Consider the following 7,607-nt stretch of genomic DNA (forward strand, 5'->3'; position numbering starts at 1 on the left):
GGCTCCGTGTTTCCTGACTTCCCGATGGATGAGTTTCGCGAGTCGGTCCCTCTGGTGCGACTTAGTCTTAGTTTCGTCGAGCAGATGCTTAAGCAAGTTCCATGTTTTCCTATTGTGCATCTGGCCATCGGCGGCATTGCATATCTGGTTCCACTGCTGCGCACATAGCGTGCGACAGTGTTCCTCGATTGCTTTGTTGAGTTCTGAGACGTTTTCGTAGCCTACGATTGAGGAGTTGCTTTTTCCATCTGTTGAGAATGGACTGCTTGGTTTCGATGAGGTGGGCTAGCCGGCTGTCAATTCTGTTCGTTTCAAGCTCTGTTTCTATGCTCTTGGTAGAGTTCCGAACGTCTTGTAGAACCTTGTTGGTCCACATTTCGATGTCGTCGATTTCTGTGTTTTCTTCCTCCTGATTTCTGGTGTCGGTGAAAGCGGTCCAATCGATTCACGTATCTTTCCTGACGTTATTACTGTTCTGCTCCGTACGACGATTTCTACGATCATGCGGTCGCTGCCGAGGTCCACCCCTGTGTTCCTCCACGTGATCGTGATCGGTTCATTGTTCTTGACTAACGTTAGGTCGGGGTGGTGTCTCGGAATACGGAGTTACCAAGTCTCATTTGGTGAGCCGGGTCTGCTATGAGGGCATAGCCGAGTTCCGCCGAGTCTTGGGATAGGTTTCTACCTTGCGCATTGCTTTTGACGTACACCCGCGCGGTATCCATCGCCTTAAAGTCATCGCACACAATCAGCGTGCTCTGGCTGGCCGTCGTGTTTGCCTTGTGAAGAATAGATTTGAACTTTGCAGTCTTTGCGATGCATTACTGTATATGTTCAGAATGAAGATGCTGTTTCTTGTTTGCTTGGTCGGTATGAGTTCGGTGAGCGTGTGTTCGATCTTCACGTTGCTTAGCCGATGTTCAACAAAGGTGAGTCTCTTTTTGACCAGGGTGCACAGGCCTCTGCCGTCGGGCGGGACCGCGTGCACCCTGTAGGCTGGAAGGGACGGCTTGTACGTTAGCGTTTCTTGAAGTGGAAGCACGTCGGGCTTGCGCGCGGCGTGCACAATGTGTTTATAGACTACTTCCCTCTTCTTGACGAAGCCGCGGCAGTTCCACTGCCACACTGTTACGCCTGTGGAGTTGGTGGCCATGATTGTCCTAGTCGGAATTCTCCGGGTTGTGGCACTTGGTTGACTGGCTGCTGGAAGGGCACGAACGTTGGGTGGCTTAGTATTAGTTGCACGCTTCTTTCCAGATTGTTGAGTCTGGTGACCTTCTCCTTTTGAAAGCCGTCTATGGCGTCCTTCATCGACTTTATCATACGCTCCAGGCTGTTGAGTTTGGCTTCGACGTTGTTGTTGCTGCAGCCGGGGCTGCGGTCGCTCACGTCGCTCTTGGTCTTGCAATTCAATGGCCCTCTTCTTCGGTGCCGGTTCCTTGTCTTCAGCGGCCGCGGTTTCCTCGCCCTTGTTGCCGCTCGGGCTCAATCTTTTCCTGTTCGACGTTGCGGAGAGCGTTACGGATCTCCGCGATTTCCTTGGTGAGGTTGTTGATGGTGGCACTCAGGGCCGGGTTCTCCTGTGTTATGGCCTCGTTGATCTCTCGTTCCTTGATTGAAGCTTTGTCATCTTTCTTGGTGTTGTCGCTCGGATTGGTTTTCATGGCACTTCGTGCAGTGTCCGCCCAACTGGGTCTCTCGCGCGACGGTGATCTTTGGGTTCCCATTTTTCGCGCATCTCTGCTCTGGCTCCTGAAACTGCGATCTCTCGACTGTGCGTGGTTTCTCGATTGCGTCCTTGACTTGCGCGCAGCTGGCTGGTCCAGTGGCGGGAAGTCGCACTCCGGCAGAAGCTGGCTGCTGATCTTACGGCGCTCCCACTGCCGCTTGCGGACGACGTAGGGTACCTTGAATTTGGCTTTACAATCTATCGCGGCGGTCGGGTGAGCTTCACCGCATAGTTTGCATTTGAGGTGCAGTTGTGGTCTTTTTTGGGGTTGGTTTTGCCGCAGCCCCTGCAGATCCTGCTGGTCGGCGTCGGGCACACGTCCTTGCGGGGCCCGACCCTGCCGCGTAGGTGGCAGACGTCCATTTGCTTTCTGTACAGGTGGCACAGTATGAGAATGACGCCGTATCGGGCAAAGTTTGGTACCTTGGGTCCTCTGAAGGGTACGATGATCGTGGTCGTGTTGCCGATTCGTTTAGCGCCTACGGCGAGTGGGTTTCTCTGGTTGACGATGTTTCTGTCCAGTTCTGCGGCATCGCGTCGACAGGGATTCCTCTGATTACGCCCTTCACACTGTCGTACGGCGCCGTGCGATACGCGCTGATTTCAAAGGTATTGTATCGAATGTTGATCGTTTGCACACTTGTGTAGCGGACGGCATTTTCATCCTTGGGCGTGCTGACTACCATTATGTTTTGTTGCGCGTTCGGGCACTTGGCATACGATGCGCTCTCTTGAGCCGTAATTTTCGCCGCGGCCAGAATTGCCGTAGCGACGGTTGTGGGGCCAATCTTAGTGATGTCCAGTCCCCCTCGTGGTCTGATCGCGATCTTGGTTTCCTCCAGTGGCATGGCTGGCATTCTCCCTGCCTTGTTGACCGAGGCTCAAATGTTCTTGTTGTCTTTCGCTTTCTTGTTGACATGGTTGTTGGAGCCGGCGAGCTTCGCAACGCGGTCTGGTTGACGAAGCCTCGACATGCGTTCAACCGCGAGCGTCCATTCGGCGTCGCTTTGGAATTCCTCGTGTGAAATGTCTTCGCCTTGAGCTTCCACGCCCATTTTATGGTAGGAGATTGTTGCCCGAGGGGTAGTATCCACCATCTCGAAGCTGAACGGTGGCCACCGAGGCGGCGAGCCGCGGCAGGTGCGACGGCGACGAGGCCTAGCGCTCGGAGGCTTAGCGGCCCCTCGAACGGCGGTGGTAGCAAATGTCCCATAATTCGGCGAAGAAGGCGTACCTTTGGGAACTTTTAGTATATGTTGGTGCTCCTTGACTTCTCGAACATATTCAGACAAAGAAAACTTCGCTTACAAAAAAAAATAGCACTGCGAAATTATTCATAAATTACGGAGCCTATGTGAACGCATCGGCTCGCTTCGGCTATCGCAGCGTCCCCGAGTCCCATTCGTAGCGTTTCTCTAGCGGCCAGATGTCTGTACGTGGTCTCTACATTTTGTTTTCCCGCCCTGAAAACTAATCAATAACGTATGTTTGCCGTACTACCACTTAATTCCGTCGGGTGCGGGTTACCCAGAAGGTGGTGTCGATCAAGTTAACCAAGCCGTGCGAAGGCAGCGCGCAATGGACGCGAAGCTGCACTAAAACAGGTCCAAAATAACCCTGGCTAAAGCAGACGACGAAGTCGCACTGCCGCCGCCGCCGCCTGCGAGCAGGCACTCCCGCGTGGGGAACGCTGGGCAAATTCGTCATGCCATCTCTAGTTTGCTCTGTGAGTGAAACCCTCCGTCCCCCATACCTCTCCCGCAGCAGCCTGCGACCTGTTGGGAGTTTCTTGTCCCGCACGCTACGAAAGAACAGTTGGCTGGTAGAGCTACAAAGCTTTGTTTTAAATTACAACTAAACTGGTACATATGTCACAAAATAGTAATTTATTTTTGTAGGGTGGAGCGTAGGGCTGACAGCAATATTGTGTAGGATGATGTAGGGCTTTTCCAGTCATAGTGTAAGGCGCTGCATTCCAAATTGGTTGGCAACACTGTGTTGAGAGCGGCCGCTTTTGCGTAGGGAGCAGGAGACCTGCACCATCAAGGGCGCGCGGGAGCCGATAAATGAAGTTTAATCCCTCTCGTTGCGTGCGCAGTTGTGCAGGCCATGCACCACCTTCCATTAGTGTTGCGGCAGTGGGTGATTTCCCGGGTAGCGCGAGGCAGAGGCGCACGGTGGCGGTGTGGTCTCGTTCGATCCGGGCCCAGCTGCTTTCGTTTAGGGAGAGCAGCGACAGCGAGTGGGTCAGGTGGGGCATCATGGGTGGGGCATCATAGATGCGGAGTGCCCATTCCTGCGTGCAATCCCTGTCCCTGGCCATGACGGAGTGGATCATCCGCTGGACCGCGATAAGCTGTGCGTGGAGTTTGCGCACCAGGGGCTGCCCTGTGAGGCGGTTGTCCAAAGTGATGCCCAGATATCTGGATTGTTTTTGCCAAGGGAGCGGTGCGTCGCCGATGAAGAGAGGTGGTGTCCGACGCGCGGTTTGGGTCTTGGGGTGGTAGACTAGGGCCGCCGCCTTCTCACATGACGCTTCTATCTCTTCTTTTCTTTTCTATCCTCCTGCTGTCCGATCATCCTGCTCACCTGCAGCTCCACCGTTCTTTCCATTCCTCGCAATACCCTCTTCCTTTTTCTTTCCCATTTTCTCTGTCACCTTGCCTTTCTCACTCACTCCTTCACTTCCTCAACCCTCTTTCGGTGCTAGAAAGAGGGGAGGGGCTTAAGCATTCCAAGGGCCACTGTATTGTGCCACGAACAGATACAATGCAAAGCAAGCCGATAATTCTGATAGCGCATGAAACAGACCTGATACGCTCCCGCTACTTCAATTTTCAACGGCCTCAGGGCCAGCCAGATCTATACAATGAGGGTATTCTTCGTGGAAAGAGTAGGGTAAGAAGGCTGAAAATCGGCCAGGAATTTTGATCGGGATAGCAATATGTGTTCTCCTAGCAATCCGTCAGCATACCTAACGAAAACAGCATATTATTCATTTTATCCTCTGGTGTGTGAGAAACCCTCCTACTTTTCCCTACTTCCAAGATTTATCGTTATCTATCCCTGAGATTACCCTGTATCCTTAGGTTACGCTACTATAGTTTTTCTCACGCGGCCGTCCCATGTTCTCCCCGCGTGCTTCCCTCTTCGTTCCATTTTGGTGACCATCGCATGTGATTGTCAACAATGAGGAGTCTTCAAGTCACGACTCATGTAAGTCTTTCACCAAACCAACGCCGTTTTCTTGTGCTGTTTTCATGGCCTACCGCACTCGTATTAAAGTGTTCAGATCGTGGTCATCGTCAACAATACAGTATGTCTCTATGGTTTCGATAGTCATCATATTGCGATGAGAACCATTTTATTTCGACGCACCCCGCCGCGGTGGCTCAGTGGCTAAGGCGTTGCGCTGCTGAGCACGAGGTCGCGGGTTCGATTCCCGTCCGCGGCGGTCGCTTTTCTGATGGAGGCGAAACGCAAAAACGCCCGTGTGTACGAGATTTCGGCGCACGATAAAGATTTCCAGGTGGTCAAAATTAATCCGGAGCCCTCCACTACGGCGCGCCTCATCGCCTGCGTTGCGTCGGCGCGTTAAACCCTACAATCAATCAATCAATTATTTCGACGCAGTGCTTGCCGTCGCATTATCCAACACTAGTGTCATTGTTTCCAGTTTTCGTACATCAAATTTCGTTCACTCGTCAAACAACAACGTGTGCTGGATTTTCCGCTTGCTAGTGCAGGTTCGGGAGATCTCCTAGGAGGGTCGGTGTTAAGCAATAGCAAAGCATTTGAATGAAGGGGATAAAATTTGACCAGCTTAAAGGCTGCACCGATAAAGGCGTATGTGAACCCGAATAATGACGTTCTGGTCATTTGCAAATGATTTGGGATTTCAGCACAACTGCCTTCAAATGGCTAATCTTACACCAAATCTGCGCTTCTTGAAAATATTTTTGCCGGCTTTTTCGCGAGTGCGATAACTTCGACACCAGTAGTAATGACGAAGAATCAGCCTTTATTTTGCGCTGACGAACTCATATATATAGGACCGGCGTGACGTCACCGGTCGGAACTGATAACAGCTAGGCGGCTAAACACAGAGGGAAACCGACAGCGTCCGGCGCCATCACCGCTTCTTGGCTGTCGCTATCACCTTACCACATCTCGTCCCTCCATAAATGAAGGAATCATTTCACTTGCCGATGTCCTCACGTCGGAAACGGTCTGGTGGCTTCCGCACCCTTGTGCTACGCTGAGGCGCTGGGGTGTCCGCACTCTACGGTGAACTGGCCACTACCGTGGGAGGGGAAGTCACGTCCAGGTGTGCCGGAGCCTCAGGAGCCGCTGTGGCTTCTACTCCCGCGTGGTCACTCGGTTCACTCTCCGGCGTACGTGAAACCGGTGGCGAGGGGGCAGCAGTCACGTGGTCCGAGCTCAAAGGCACCGGGGACGTGGGAGGAGGTTGCTCTGGTGGACGGATTCGAATTTGGGGTCCCTCCAAGTCACACGTTCTTGTGGTGTCCGCCTGATTAGACCCCAGGTGATCAGCATGTACAAACTGGAACTGGTTGTGCACTTTCATCACGTAGGTCACCGCACTGACCACCTGAGTCACGACTGCTTCCTGCCAGGACACATGTTCTCCACGCACTGTTTCCACGTAGACGCGGTCACCCACACGAAGCACACGTTCCGCACCACGCCCTTTATCACACTCTTCTTTCACATGCTCTTCCTTATCCAGCATAGCATGACCAAAATCAGGTTTCAACAGAGAAAGTTTTGCGCGCGGTTGCCTTTGGTGGGAGTGTTGCGATAAGCACAAAGAAATTTGTCAATGCGTTCTTGAAATTAACTACGGCTATGCAAACGTTCTCTTCCAGCACTTGTTTAAGCATGGCTCGCTTGATAGTTGCACCATGCGTTCGGCTGCCCCATTCGATGCAGCAGTATAAGGAGGAATGCGAACGTGTTTCACCCCATTAGCTGCCAAGAAGTCTGCTAATTTGCTGGATGTGAACTGCGGTCCGTTGTCGCTTACTAACGTTTCTGGGAGTCCGTATGCGGCGAATGCGTGTCGGATTTTTTCAATGGTCTTAGAGGCACTCCTGGAAGTTATAGGCAACACTTCCACCCATTTTGAGTACGCATCGGATAAGACCAAACACACGTTCGCATCATTTGCAACAAAATCCACACGCACTCGTGACCAGCAATTTGCTGGGTACAACCACGGGTGCAACGGTACCGGTTGCGCGGAGGGCTGAACAGCCTGACAAATCTTACATCTCTGGACATACTTTTCAATGGCCTGGTTCATTCGCGGCCGCCAATTAAAACTTCTTCCGAGCATTTTCATGCGGCTGGTCCCCGTGTGCTCTTCGTGTAGCAAGTCTAGCACACGATCGCGCAGGGCGTCGGTAATAATAACTCTCGAACCCTATGCTACACAGCCTTGTTCAAGCGACAGTTCCCACCACCTGACGTATTAGGCTTCAGATCGTCTGCGTATTCGCTAGGCCAGCCATTCAATGGGAACTCGGCCAGGCGAGACAAGGTTAGGTTCCTTTTTGAGGCCTTCGCTATCGCTTCCGCGGTTAAGAAAAGGCACTCAAAAAGTGTAAACATTTGGCTGGTTCTTCTGTGCTGTCACCTGCACGTAGGAGCCTCGACTGAGCGTCCGCAACTTCGAGATTTTTTCGGCGTCGATACTTCAGCACGTCTTGTAAGCCGCAAGCGTCATCGCCCATCGTTGCAGGCAAGCTGCTGCTATGCTAGGAACTGGTTTATCTTACCCTAGAATGCCCAAGAATGGCTGGTGGTCTGTGTAATACAGAGTGAACGACCTTCCGTATAGGTATCAGTGAAAATT

The 7,607-nt window shown here is 52.4% G+C and overlaps 1 pseudogene; it reads right to left on the reverse strand.

Annotated features, from left to right (window-relative positions):
- Positions 1–1,128: 1,128 nt before the first annotated feature.
- LOC144167105 (uncharacterized) lies at positions 1,129–2,826 on the reverse strand (annotated as a pseudogene).
- Positions 2,827–7,607: the final 4,781 nt, after the last annotated feature.

The sequence above is a fragment of the Haemaphysalis longicornis genome, unplaced genomic scaffold (assembly GCF_048455015.1).
Source record: "Haemaphysalis longicornis isolate Haplotype H1 unplaced genomic scaffold, Haemaphysalis longicornis Haplotype H1 scaffold_2, whole genome shotgun sequence".
Classification (NCBI taxonomy): Eukaryota; Metazoa; Arthropoda; class Arachnida; order Ixodida; family Ixodidae; genus Haemaphysalis; species Haemaphysalis longicornis.